The sequence below is a fragment of the Geospiza fortis genome, unplaced genomic scaffold (genome assembly GCF_000277835.1).
Source record: "Geospiza fortis unplaced genomic scaffold, GeoFor_1.0 scaffold45, whole genome shotgun sequence".
NCBI lineage: Eukaryota > Metazoa > Chordata > Aves > Passeriformes > Thraupidae > Geospiza > Geospiza fortis.
The window spans coordinates 637,636-652,193 of record NW_005054327.1 but is presented as its reverse complement, the minus strand read 5'-3'; positions in this window follow the sequence as shown (position 1 = coordinate 652,193).

Sequence of the window (14,558 nt, the reverse complement as noted above, 5' to 3'; positions counted from 1 at the left end):
GATCCAGATGACTGAAACTGTAAGTGTCCACTGATGAATGTGTGATGATGAGGTTTTCCTCTTTGGTCTGCTTTTGCTGTTTCAGGAGAACACACATCCCTTTGCATATCCTTTGTCATATCTGTCAATCACTTGTAAGAGTGCCAAATACTCTTCAGATTTTCAAATTGCACAGATATGCATGTATAGATATCTCAGTTGAGTCACCTCGTGAATGATAGAGTTCATACTAAGACAAGATAGCTAACATGTCATTGGAATTTATACCTGGAGTGATTTTTGTGGATGTTTAAAGGTGGAGAACTGATTCCCTACAATAAACCTTAAAAAATGTGCTACATTGAAATAGAGCTGGGGTGGTTTTTTGGGTTGGTTTATTATTTTTTTCCCCTCAAAGTGACCAATAAGTCATTGTTCAGCTGTATTTCTCTCTCAGTCAAATTCCTTCCTGATTGCATCTCCTGATTTCTGTGTTATTCTACACATACACACACCGGTGCACTCTTTTAGCTTCTAAACCTTATTAAAACTCCAGTAAAATCTGCTTGACACCACACTGACCTACTCTTAGCATAAATTTTGACTTATTTGCCCATCTAAGCCTTGTTCCACTCAGCTGTTCTGACCTTTTTTTCCAAGCTTTTTTGCCTCAGGATACTCCCTTTTACTCTCTGTCCTGGGTTCATTACTGGATTCATGTACTTTATTCTTTCTTTCTGTCTTCTTCTGGATTTTCTTGGAGATTGAGACACATAGTTTCTGTCTTCAGTATTTTCTACCTTCAACATTGTGTTATCTCTTCTTCCCACTCTGAGAAAGTGTAGAAAATTTAATGAAATAACAAGCGATCAGTGCTGAAAGTTGTGTTACCCTATTCCCTTCTGATTAATGAGAAAGAGCAAAATCAATAATGAATATGGAAGTTCTTTTCTTGCTCTCATTCTTAGATTCCTGTAGGCTGGTATTTTCCAATTTTTACTTGTAGGCTGATCTTTCCACAGGATAGATCTGACATGGAGTTTCTCAGGCAGAATGGCCCAAAATTAGTATTTTTTGAAATGATACATGTTATTCTCAAGAAAAACTTTAATTATTTGATATATATCAGTTTATAATCAGAAAACTGATTATATATCAGTTTTCATTTATTTCCAAATTGAATGCCAGAATCTCCAAGAGCAAGAGAATAAAGAAGAATCTAAAGGATGCCTTGACCAATAATTTTCAAAATGTTAGGAAATAATTATCTTACATAAAAATGGCTTGTTTTTGCTGTTGTCGTGATTCTGAATAGGTAGTGGCCTAAGTACAGAACTATTTATAAGCAAATTTGCTTGGATAGGGTGCTTTGGAGCTGTTCAAAATGGATCCAAGGAGTAAAAAACCACCTGAGCAATTTAAACTGTCAGGAACTCAACTTTTGATCTTATTCTTTGGTCTTCATCTATCACCATATAACTATGTTCCAGAGTTACTTCTTTATCCCATCTGTTATAATAAAAAAGCATTTTGGCACCTATTCTTAGCTACATTACAGTTAAAGACGGGTAAAAAAAGGAAAAGAAAAACTGAATGAAGCTTTCTAAATGTACAGCTTCCTTCAGTTTCCAACACATGGAAATCTATAGCATTTGGCATAACAAAATGTTTTGTGTATGACTCCAGTGGCTGGTCCATAAACCAGGGATCACTCATAGGTCTGCTGGCAAACATGCCACAGGTCTTGTATTCTCTATAACCCTTCAAACATCAGTAAATGCCTACTTTAGGTAACAGAACTCCAGAAAGTTTTGGCTCCCTGTCATGGATGTCTCAAGATGGTGTCAAGGATATACAAGCATATGAATCTTTGTGAGTGATGAGAATTTTTTTCATTGAATTTCCACACAATTAATCCTTGAAAGATGAGGACAAAGCAGCCCTCTTCTGACATGCTTTTACATGTTCCTTAACATCTCCTGCTGGAAATTTTTATTTCACGAGGAAATTAAATCATTATAATCTAGTGAATGGAGGCAGTTTATCTCCCTTAACTTGCTTCTGAAATTTTAACCAGAGCTTACAGAAGCTAAATTCATCAATATTCAGGTTAAAGAGAATCTGCAGACAAAATAATTTATATAGAAGGTTGTTCACAATGGGAGCACATCATTATCACTGAAAAATAATGCAATAATAGACTACTGCAAAGTAAGCTGCAAGGATGGCAATGAGACACACTTTAAAATAATAAGCATTGTCTCTTATTTGCGCCTTAGCAGTTTAAATAGTCATAAAATTACAGGAAGGAATTGGGTCAAGGGAGAAGGAATGGCTATTGCTGGAAAGCATGTGGAGATGTATCATATTATATTGAGAGGCATCAGGGAATGTATTGTATTGAACAGTTATTGAGTTTATTGCTGTGCACTCTACCCAAACAGATATTTAACTGTTAAATTAAACCTTCATATACATGGTCTTCTACTTATTTACAGTGAATTAGATCTTTCATGGTAAATTCCAAATTCATACTACTTGTGCATATTACAAATGCTTGCTTACGCAGCAAATAATTTTGCTCTGTGACTCTTCAGAAGCTGAGCCAAAACTTTCAGCCATTAAACTCCTTATTTTTAAATTCTTGTTGGTTTTTTACATATTTATCCTTTTTGTACCCTGCTTAGTTCCCTTTTCTTCTATCAGGATTTCCAGGTTTTCAGCCTTAAAAAAACTAAAATCTAAAATTTTGCTTATTAGAACATTATTAGTATTTAATAATTAAAATATAATCACAATAACTCATTGTAGCTGATATGATGCCTTATTTCAGACACAACTACATAACTAATTTTCATATTTGCATTTCTGAAGGGTTATATAAATTAAAATGTGTTTAAACACAGCATTATACTACATGGTAAATGTGTGTTGTAGGAAGAATTTTTTGGTTTTCCAAGTAAAAGTCTGACCATTTGGCTTGTAGAAATAATTATTTTACCTGTAAAATTTTCCAGTTGCTTATTTTGAGCAGTTTTAATTTGATTCTTCTCAAAAATTAATGTTTTGTTCCTAAAACATGAAAACTTTATGAAGATCTAGAGAATTATACACTTTCTAAGGTTAAAATGAGTGTATTTAGATGTTTAAAACAGAGTTCTTAAGTTGTGTGTTCAAATAATAGGTGCGGTATTAAGACCAAAAAAACCCAAGTATTCAGAAGGAAAAATAAATCTAAGTCACAAATAAAATATAATCGATGAGAATACAGAATTTGGATACCATAACAGCAATTATCATGTTCTAAACAAGAAACATCCACTATCAGAATAATATTCTGTTTCCCCACCAGACATAATTTCTAGCATGGAACATGAGAATATGTTCAATAGTATGTGTGGAGAAAATAGAGAAAAAAGAGAGATTCAATGATGATTCATCAGAAGACTGGGAAATTAATTAAAAAACACAGCAGTTTATAAACAAGCTGTCAACTTGACAATGCATTGGGTGTATATGTATCAAAGTAATATGAAACTAGAAAAAAGGTGCTCTAAAATTTCCTTTTCTTTGTCTGATTACTCTTAAATAAAAATGCAAATAACTTTGTGTCAGGGAGAGGTCACAAAATAATTCTGGTTATTTTCCCTCTTATTGAATGCTTTTAACATTTTGTTCTTACCAATAGTTCAGACTTCAGATGAAAGACGTCAAATAATCCAATGCCATTTTTTTGTTTTTGATATTTTTAGCTCTTTTCCAATAGAGTGGAACTGGTGATTGCAATCTATTCAGAAATAAAAGGTACTTTAATGACTCACTGGCCAGGTAAGTTTAGCATGTATAAAATTCCATCAGTTTTGAATTGAATGCCTTGGAGCCCCAGTGAGTTGAGCAAAGCCTGGCAAGACTAACAGATTAATCTCCAGAGGAAACAGAGATCTCTCAGTATCTCTGGTCTGCTGCCAAACTCAGGTGTGGGGTAGAATATATTCCACAAGCTAGCAGGCTTTTTAGCATGCATGGGAACCTGTGTGCCACACAGAGGTGTCAACAGATTTTATGATATGTCAGGATGACAAAACATGAGGATTGAGTTTTCATATTATTAATAATTGCGGTATTATGCATTATTTCACTGGTTTTATGGAAGTGAGCAGAGTGAGTGAGGCTTATAGAAAAGACACATGCACATAAATATAATCCATGTACCAAACTTTCCAGTGACATTACACCAGATCTGTTTCACAGTATTCATTGTAGTATAAGGTATTCATTAACTGCTTCAGAAAAAAAACATTGTATAGAAACTTCAATTATTATTTTATTTCAGAGATGAAAACATGAAAAAAATAAGAAGAAAATGAGACAAAATGGAAGAAACAGGATCAAAACTTAGCAATTAAAATTTTTTGCATCATTACTTAACTCTTGTTTATACCACTAACTCATTACTTATAACCTGGACCCTTGAACTCAGATTTATATGCAATTATGATTTTTAAGTCACATTCTGCTGCCAACACAGACTGCATATTAATTTCCACAAAAACTGTGCTCAGCATTTTAATTTGCAGTTATGGAGATCCTAAGACAATATCTTAGCACTGTGTACTGCACATTCACTACACAGTCTCCTTCCTTGGTGATATTGAAAAGCCATCTAGACATGTTCCTGTACAACCTGCTCTAGGTGATACAAAGGAGTTGAACCAAAGGAACCAGATGTCCCTTCCAACCTTAACTACTCTTCGTTTCTGTGAAAAGCACGGCCAGGTAATATCTCCCATTTAAGCCTTTAGTTTCACATTTGTTGATCTCAACCACCTTAACTAATTTTCTAAGTGGCTGATGATTAACCATGAAATGCTTTATGGTGAATACCTCCTAGCAGAAATGTTATGATTTTTGAGCTTTTCACTTTTCTAAAATAGATGTTAGAACTAGGACGGAAATTACAAGTCTTTGTCTGCTTAGGACCAGCTCCACTTATTTATGCTATTTAACTGCAAATATTTTATCCAAAAAGGAAAAAAAAAAGGATATTTTTCACTATAGTAATCCAGTCATAAGCATACTTGCATAAGATGTAATCCTTTTCCAGAAAGATATTTTTTAACAAAAACCCAAAGACCCACATTGCTACAGATCACAGTGGGAGACATTAGCCTCATATTCATGAAATACATTTATGAATGTTAAGGGACTATAATGGTCACAAGTACCTCTTTGTTTTCAAGTCAGTAGCAAAATCCAATTATTGATCATACTTGGTTTGTTGGAATGTTTACAGCAGACTGTATTCTTCTTTGAATAGTTGCTAATTTATGCAAATGGTAATTTAATTGTGTTTGTAAGGGGAAAGATTATAATGGTTGAACATTCCTTAAGGGACTATTGGAACTCTGGAGTTTTAAAAAATGTTATCCTAGTATCATAGAATGGTTTGGATTGAAAGGGACCTTAAAGATCACCTGGCTCCACTCCCACTCCCTGCTGGTGATAGGGACACATGTCACTAGACCAGCTTGCTCAGAGCTCCATCCAACCTGGCCTTAAACTCTTCCAAGGATGGGCCATCCACAACTTCTCTGGGCCACCTGTTCCAGTGTCTCACCACCTTCACAGTAAAGAATTTTTTTTCCTAATATATAGCCTAAATCTACTCTCTTTTAGTAGAATTAAGCCATTTCCCCTCATGCTGTTGCTACATGCCCCAGTAAATACAGTCTCTCCATCTCCCAGTAGGCTCCCTTCAGGTACTGGAAGACTGCAATAAGGCCACTCTTAAGCATTTTCTTTTCCAGGCTGAACAAACGCAATTCGCCCAAGACTCTTAATACAGAAGGTGTTCCATCCCTCTAAAGAACTTGGTGGCCCCCTATACTTGTTCCAACAGGTCTGTATTTTCATCCTGATTTTTTGGGGAAAGTTTTATTTGACATAGAAAAGTACTATTCTGAAGATGATGAAGTCTATAAAAACTAGGTTTATATTGCACCAGAAGGAGTTTTGCAGTCACAGCAATTCTGATCTGGTGCAAAAAATATGTTTGTTTTCTCAACAGTCAGTAGGAATTTCTGAGGGGTGCGAAAACCTGATCGCTGCAGACTATTGAATGTCTAGTACACCAAATGCTTATGATGATAGTTGTACCCCCATAAATATGTTTTCAAAAACTGTGTGTTATATAGCAGTGTTTTCAGAAAATACTAGCCAAAAAACCTGGTAAAATGATTTAAGTATCTACTGCACAAGCATCTAGATAGTGTTTCAATTCCTTTACAATTTTGAAATGTATGGTTTGATTATGTCGTATATTCTCCAAATACTAGTGACAAACAATAATATTGAAGTTTATAAGTGCTACTTATAAGTTCTCTCCTCATAGAAGAACAATTTTTTTTTCTATTTTTATTGCTCTGATTTCACTTTTATGTTATTCTATTTTTAGACAGTTACTTAATTCTGAAATTGAGAGATTATTGCCAAATTCAGAATCTAATTGAAAAATATAGTCTTAACCTAAAGCATGGCAGCTTATTCTCATATTTTTGTAAATTTATTTTCTGGCTGATGCCTTCCCTAGGGCACTAAATTACCTGAAGAAAAGCACAATTGTTATGGGACCTTGTAACAAAGTCAGAAATGGTCATCCTCAACCTAACCTTGCAGTACTACCTGTATTTCATTAAAAAGCTGAGTATTTAGTATATCTCAGGAGGTAATTGTTGTTGAAATATTGCAGCAAACTGTAGAGGTTTCTATTGGGGTGACAAAAAGATGCACTGTTGACTTTGCACTAATTAGTGGGCACAGAAGTAGTCACTGTAGATGAAGTGTTTCAGAGATGAACTTTTCAAGTGGCACAGTGTCCATTAGAATGGGTCACAAAAAAGAGAACAACTTTGAATCCTGTGTCCAGTTCTGGGCCCGTCAGTACTGGAAAGACATTGAGGTGCTGGTGTGTGTCCAGAGAAAGGCAAGAAAGCTGGTGAAGGTGCTGGAGCACAAATCTTATGAGGAGCAGCTGAGGGAGCTGGGGGTGTTTGGCCTGGTAAAAAAGAGGGTTTAAAAAGGATCTTCTCACTCCCTACAACCTGAAACGAAGTTGCAGCAAGGTGGGGGTCAGTATCTTCTCCCAGGTAAAAAGAATCAATTGAGTAGAAATGTCCTTAGGTTGCGTCAGGGGAGGTTTAGATTGTATATTAGGAAAAATTTCTTTGCAGAAAGGGTTGTCACAGGCTTTTCAGGGAAGTGGTGGAGTCATCATAGCTGGAAGAGCTCAAAAATATGTGAGTGTGGCACTCAGGGACATGACTTAGTGGTGAATGTGATGGACCTGGATTAATGGTTGGAACTGATCATCTTATGTTGGTTTTCAACCTAAATAATTCTATAATTCTACTGTTACTATAACTTGTTTGGCTTCAAAGAAGCTACAATTTCCTTTGTGTTTTCTGAAGAGTGTCCCAAGTACATTACCAGTGTCAAGGCACCATGAGGGCCATCGTCTTCCTGGTGCTGGAACTTCAGGACTGTTGGGATCAACCTTATCCCTGTAAGGGCGAGACCCATCTGCCAGGGTCTGTCCCAGGACCCATCAGCCAGGGTCCAGCCCTACCCAGCAGCAGGACAGCTGTGAGGCAATGGGGCAGTCCCACCTTTGGGCACCGGGCACAGCCCAGGGGATGTGTGAAGGCGGGGCTGGGATGTGCATCTGCAGGAGAGCCTGGCTCTACTGGGCAGGACAGGGCTGAGGGAAGCTGGAGACCAGCCCTGCTGTTGCATCGCTGGGACAGGGGCTGATATTTCTGGGGGGTGACACGGGGCTCTGGGCTTGGCTTTGGGCAGGGTGGAGGGAGATGCAGGGGGTTTGGAGGGAAAGCCAGGCCTGGTGCTGCCTCCAGGGCCTTGACACAGAAAATTCTGTGTTAAACTCTGATCAGGCTTTCATTTCCTCAAAGAAACAAAAGTGACTTTTCTATATTTTAAAAAGCTGGGGCTTTTGAAAAGTGAAGTTAAAGAAATTTTTTCTTCCCAAGTTACAATTCTAAAATAATCATCTATTCTAACTTCATATCCTATTATTTTGATCAGATTTTATGTTACATTAAGAATACCTCCAGTGCAAGCACAGTGATCAGTTCTTTTTAAACAGTGTTTGTGCTTCTCAATTTCAGGTTTGGGGAGAGAGATGGTCTTGTCAGGAGACCAAGAAAATTTCCATTGGTGACAAATTTGATGTAGGCTCTGAAAAATTTTGATATACACACAAATTATCTCACAATAGGAATGAAAAATAACATATCTTTTGTTTGCTGTGTTTTCTCTTGTGCCATACGCTGTGTTTTGCTGGAAGGTGCAACTCAGCCAAAGGGAGTGAGGTCATGAACTTGCTAACTGCTGGCTCTCATCTATTGGATCAATACACAGTTTTTTGGAGCAAGTGGAGCAGCAGTCCTCTCCTGAGGGAAGGAAGCAGAATGGGAGGACTCAGAAGTCTCCACACCAAGAATGGAAGCAGACAAACTATAAAGAGACAGAGCCAATACACAGGTAGTTTCCAGAGGTCTCCAGTGCGCTGTTTGGAATTATTCATTACTCAGCAAGACACTAAACATTGCTGTACTCAGAGCAAGAGTGAAGTGAAAGGAAAGACCTACCTCTGAGATGAAACAGTGAGCAGTGAGGACTTCTAATATTCTTTTCATTTTGATTTGATCTGACCAACTTGATCTGAGCTTCTGTTCCACAGAAGTCAATGTATTGTAGTATATTTTTCAAAAAAATGTAATGTCAGCAGTCCAGAGTCCTTTCAGTATTTTTAGTATCATCACTTTAAAGAAAAGGTATTGATATACACAGTTTAATTACACAGTCAGGATTCCTGAATTTCATCTATGCATCCAAAAGGAATGTTGAGGAATCTCTTGAAGGAATGATTGATTCTGTTAAGTAGAAATCAATAAGACAATCTTTGGTCCCACACTCAGAAAGATGAGATTTATTAGTATCCTTTTTGGCTCAATGAATGTTTTTAATAGGTATAAATTAAATCCTGCATCCATATTTTTTCAGGACTTATTATTTAAATACAAGGTAATAGGACCTACAGATGGATCTGCCTGAGGACATTACCAGATTACAAATGCTTAATTTTAATATTAAAACTCTGGTAGGATTTTCTCTCTTCTAATTAATTAAAAATGAAGTATAACTGAACAAGAGAAAGAGAAAGAGAACAATTTAGCAAATGTTATTATGACATCCTATCAAAACAGAATTCTTTACAAATTCATTTTCTTTAACATATCCTTTTTCAAAATGTATCAGAATTGTTAGGTAACATTCCCCATTTGCTTCACTATATTCTTGTAAAATATTTCATAACATTTAAAAGAAAATAATCAGAACTTGTGTTACTGATTTCCTTTTAGATAATGGAATAATGAAGACATTGCAGGTTGTATAGACCTCTCAGGAACAATGTTAATAAATGTAAAAAAGGTTAAATATCTGGCAGAACAGGGACTTGCAATTAAGTGTTACAGATTATGTTTAAAATAACATTTGTTCTACATCTAATGTGAGCCAAGAGGCTCACTAAAAATTGCTTTCTAGATTATACCCTATACCCAGAAAATTAAAACAATAATCTTTCCCTTGAGTGTTGAGAAGAACTGTATTGAAGAGAAGATTTTTAACATCTTTTTTTGATTTTTTCCTTGAAATATTATGGTTTGTGATTACTAGATAGAAACATAAATTTTCAATTTACCGGGCAATCTCATTCATTCCAGATATCTAGTATATGAAGATTTATCTAAGTATGGAAGCAAATAAATTCCAGAGATTGACATAACTTTTTTTATCCAACCGTTAAGATAATCTTAAATGAAACCTGCACACAGAATCCTTCACCTGGAAATTCGAAGTCAATTGATTCATGAATGGTGGATATAAACTGCTATTTGGTTACTGTTGAATTGTCTTGACTTTGTTTGATGCTTCAGTTGAGTCAGACCAAACGGTAAGAAAATGATTCTATGATTGCAGTATGTGCTTTCAGTAGCATTTGTATTTCATTAAAGGTGACATTACTATCCAATTTTCAAAACATATTTCATTTATTAAAGTGACTTTATATCCTGATGTATTGGGTTTGCATGGCTTTGGTTTTTGGTAACGGGGTGGTTACAGGGATGGCTCCTGTGAGAAGTTACTAGAAGCTTCCTCAGTGTCCAGCAGAGACAGTCCCTGGCGGCTCCACAGACAGATATGTCAATTAGAAATGGTGGCAATGCCTCTGTGATAACACATTCAAGAAGAAATCTAAATAAAAAGTGATTGTGCAGTTGTAATTTTGAATAGAGAAGAGCAGAGTGAGAACATGGGAAAAGAGCAACCATGCAGGGACAAAGGTCAGTGGAAAAAGAGGGAAAGGAGGTTCCGCAGACACCGGAGCTGAGATCCCTCTGCAGCTCACGGTGCAGACCGTGGTGAAGCAGCTGTGCCTTGCAGGCCATGGAGGTCCACAGGGATGCAGAGATCCCCCCCCAGCCTGTGGAGGAGGAACCGACGATGGAGCGACTGGATGCCAGGAGTAGGTTGTGAGCCCATGGGAGAGAGGGGGTCTGCTCCCCTAATGGAGTAGTCTGTCCTTGAAAGACTGCCCCCCCGTGGAAGAGTGATCCATGCTGCAGCACTTCACAGAGACCTGTACCTCTTGAGATGGATTCGCTGGAGAAGTTAATGGAGAACTGTCTTCCATGGGAGGGATAAAACAGTGCAGCAGGGGAATGACTTGTCTCCATGAGCAGAAGGAGAAACAACAGGTGACAAACTGAGCATAACCCCAATCCCTGCACCACTGGGGGAGGACAGAGAGCTGGGAAGGAAGGAGGGGTGGCGAAGGGTGTTTTTTAAGCACTTATTTTACTTATTACCCTGATGTCATTACGTTAGTGATAAATTCAACTCATATCTCTAGACTACTGAGCGTCTTTTGCCTGTGAAAATATTTGATGAGTGGATTCTCCCAGCCCTTATCTCAACCTTTTTTCTCCTCTGTCCAGCTGCAGAGAGGAGAGTGTGTGCAGCTTTTGTGGGTATCTGGCATGCAGCACATTTTCTATTTTCATATATCTTAATTTTTTTCCTTTTTTTTCTTTGTAGTTGCTGATTTTATTAAAACTTATGGGCTGTTTTGAAATATTTGTTCCTAGCTAATTATAAGGTTAGCATTAAGTGGCCTTAATGCTCTATTCTGTGAACACTTAATGGAACTGATTGAAGACCAGATAATTATTGATATTTTAGTCACTGTAGGACGAAGACATTCCTAAATTAAACATGTTATTAAGTTTATTTTAATATTTTTTTGTATTCTCAACATGCATTAACTGAACTGAATTTTTATGGAAAAAAGTCATCATAACTGATATAACACTATAGCATGAATTTTGCTCTGGGTTCCTGTACAAGGTAGTACTTTTGCTTTGGTCAATACATTGCAAGGAGTATGACAGGCTTCTGCACTCCCTGTTAAAAAATTTGAGCCAAAATTCAGTAGAAGTGGGAAATATATTTTAGTTTCTTTTTTCCTTAGAAACTGTGTTAATACTGTATTGCCAGAGAAAGCTCAATCCTTTCTTTCACCTTAAAATGTGCTTATTTAAAAGACATAGGACCATTCATGTAATGTCAGATAATTAGATGGAACAGGTGCTATGAATCTCCACTTAGAGAACTTGAGAATCTTCTTGAAGGATTGCAACACAAACTTTATATTAAAGCCCCTCTCAGTCCCCTGTGAGCTGTGCATATCCTGCGCACGTCCTTGCAGCCGCAAGGACTGTCAGGGCATCTGACCACATTCTAGCAGACTATTGGTAAGATGCCCAATTTTGTACTGTTTCCCTCTTTTCTCTCCTCCTCTTTAATCCTTCATATTTAGACTGAAAAAAAAAGCTGTTGCACATGGAAGCAAGCATTGAGTGAAGTGTCTATGATGATCTCTATAAATTCCTCAAACAGCTGGAATTCAGCTTAGAGGTTTCACCTTGTCTTTGTTCAAAAGGAGATCTCTGCATGTGTGAAAAAGTGTTTTCTATAAAATATCCTGCATGTCTACCTGTGAGATGATACAGTAAATTACATTGCCTTTTCTTTTAATGTGTGTCTTCTTAAACTAATAAAAAAAGAGTTTTTGTGGAACACAAAATTAAAATCAAAATCAAAACTGTTTCTTTTATTATAGTGCTTACTATAATAATGATTAGAACTGTTATTGCAAACACTTTGTTACCAGAAAAGCAAGAAATTCTTTCTAAGCCTTGACCTGCGCTCTTCAACATGAGGTTTCTGAGTTAGGCACATATGTCTTCATTCTCTTATCTTAAACTGATTCTCCTTCCCCATGCCTCTATCCTGACATTACACTTCAACTCTCTTCCACTGAAGAAAAGCTGTGAAAATGAGAAAAAGAGTTACAGGAAAAAAAATTACACTGTGATGATGAGCACTTTAATAATTGAGTTATCACTAAATATCATGGCACCTTTATGATGTCATGCAGGTGTTCAGAGTTCCTTTGCCTCTGAGGGTTAGGCTGCCAAGTTATTAACTGATGATTAGAAAGAAGAAGCACCACACAGCATCAGTAAAACAGTAAGTTTTGACTTACATCAGTAAGTTTGAAGATGTATTCAGTGTCTCTATTAGCCAGCTCTCTGCTGCTTCTGACTCATCACATTATTGCAATTCTCATCAGATCGTATCATTGGCATCAGATCGTACAATTGGAAAATTAACAAGGAAAGACACATAACTTCTAATTTCTTGTTGCAAACTTTTGAATGCCCATTATTTGATTTATAGACATACACATATATATAAATATGTCTATATAAAGAGAATGTAATTCCCTTTTTTGGAGAAATACTTTTAATAGGATATGTCAGATGGAAATATATTTTACTGTTTCCTTTTTTTCTTCTTGCCTTCAAGTTAAAAATGAGAATGTAAGTTTCACTCTGTGGATTTTGAGATCTAAATCTATGTTTGAGATCCTAATCTGTTTGCCTATACCGTCCGTAAAGATGCGGTCAAAGCACTTACTGGAGTCAAGGGCACAATTCTTCTTATTCTAAAGTAGATATCCAAACCAAGCTAAATGAACCATAACCCAAAAGTTCCTCTTTTTTTTCTTTTCTATAAGGGAAGTCAGCTTACTGTGGCTCTCATTTCCAGACATTTATCTTGTGATCATATAAAGTTGGATTACTACAATCACATTCACAATATTTGAATAGTAAGCTTACATGAATCTAACCATGCTTCTGATTTTTTTCCATTCACTGTTCTGGAGTATTCCTTTCTAGCTTTTCACTTTATTAGATAATAGCTGTGGAATGATATAGGGAGAAGATTAATGTACCAAAAATGAGAGTAGTCAAAGCTGTAGACAACAGGGAAATATGTGTAGATTTGTCATATGGCCTACTTCATAATAAGAAAATTATTTTCAGATAGCTAAATCATAAGCCTTAAGACTGACATTCCTAATGCTAGAGTTAGAAACTTGTAAAAATACTTAATAAAAAGAAAAAAAGAGAGAGACACTCCAGACAAAACAATCCTTTAAAGCTGTCAGCACAAGTCAAAAAGGGAAATCACTGCAGGTATATAAACATGCCAGTAGAAACCTTGGAGATTTTTCTCATTTGGGGTTCTATCTAGTAAGAATTGGTGTTCCACATGGCGAACACCCACGCAGCCAATGTGATACCTCTTCCTTGACTTGCATGAAAGATTCTTCTATTGAAGAAAAAGATCCAGTTAAAGCTAGTCATAGAAATTTTATTACTACACATTTCTTACTATAAACTTAATATAACTTTGTAAATCAAGCACTGCTTCATTCTCTCTTGTATCATTCGTTTCAAGATAATGGGTAAAAAGGTGTTTGAAAAAGAACATAATAAACCTTAAGTAGTTCAATTAAACTATTATTTTATCTAAACAGTAAAATGTTTATTTGGGTTGTTTGGGTTTTTTTTTCTGGAATGTATTCTTAACAGTATAGAAGAGCAATAATTATAAGTAGGGATTGCTATATTTATATCCAGCTATCAGATATCAGGAAATGGCTTCCTCTCATCATGTATTACATCATCATGAATTATTAGTCATTGCTAATAAAATATTGATCTTGTGTCTATAAAGTGTGTTCTAGAGACTGGATATAGGTCATCTCAAGAAAATATTAGCACTCTGGCATTATTTTCAGCTACCTTCCTCTTCCATATTTCAATCAATCACTCTGATTAGCCGTGCCAAATGTTCCAAAATACAAAATAAGAGCGTAGAAATAGAAATGTCCTGTCTGGTGTAACTTCACAGATCAAATGATTTAGAAGTAATTATATTAGTGATGATAGTAGCCTTTGGCAAACTGAAAATGAAAAAAAAAAAAAAAATGAAAAAGGGGAAAAAAAAAGGTGTCCTTGAAGTCCATTTCTACTCACACTTTGAAGAAATTCTCTTTTCAGCTGGGTGAAATGCCCCTTTTCAGT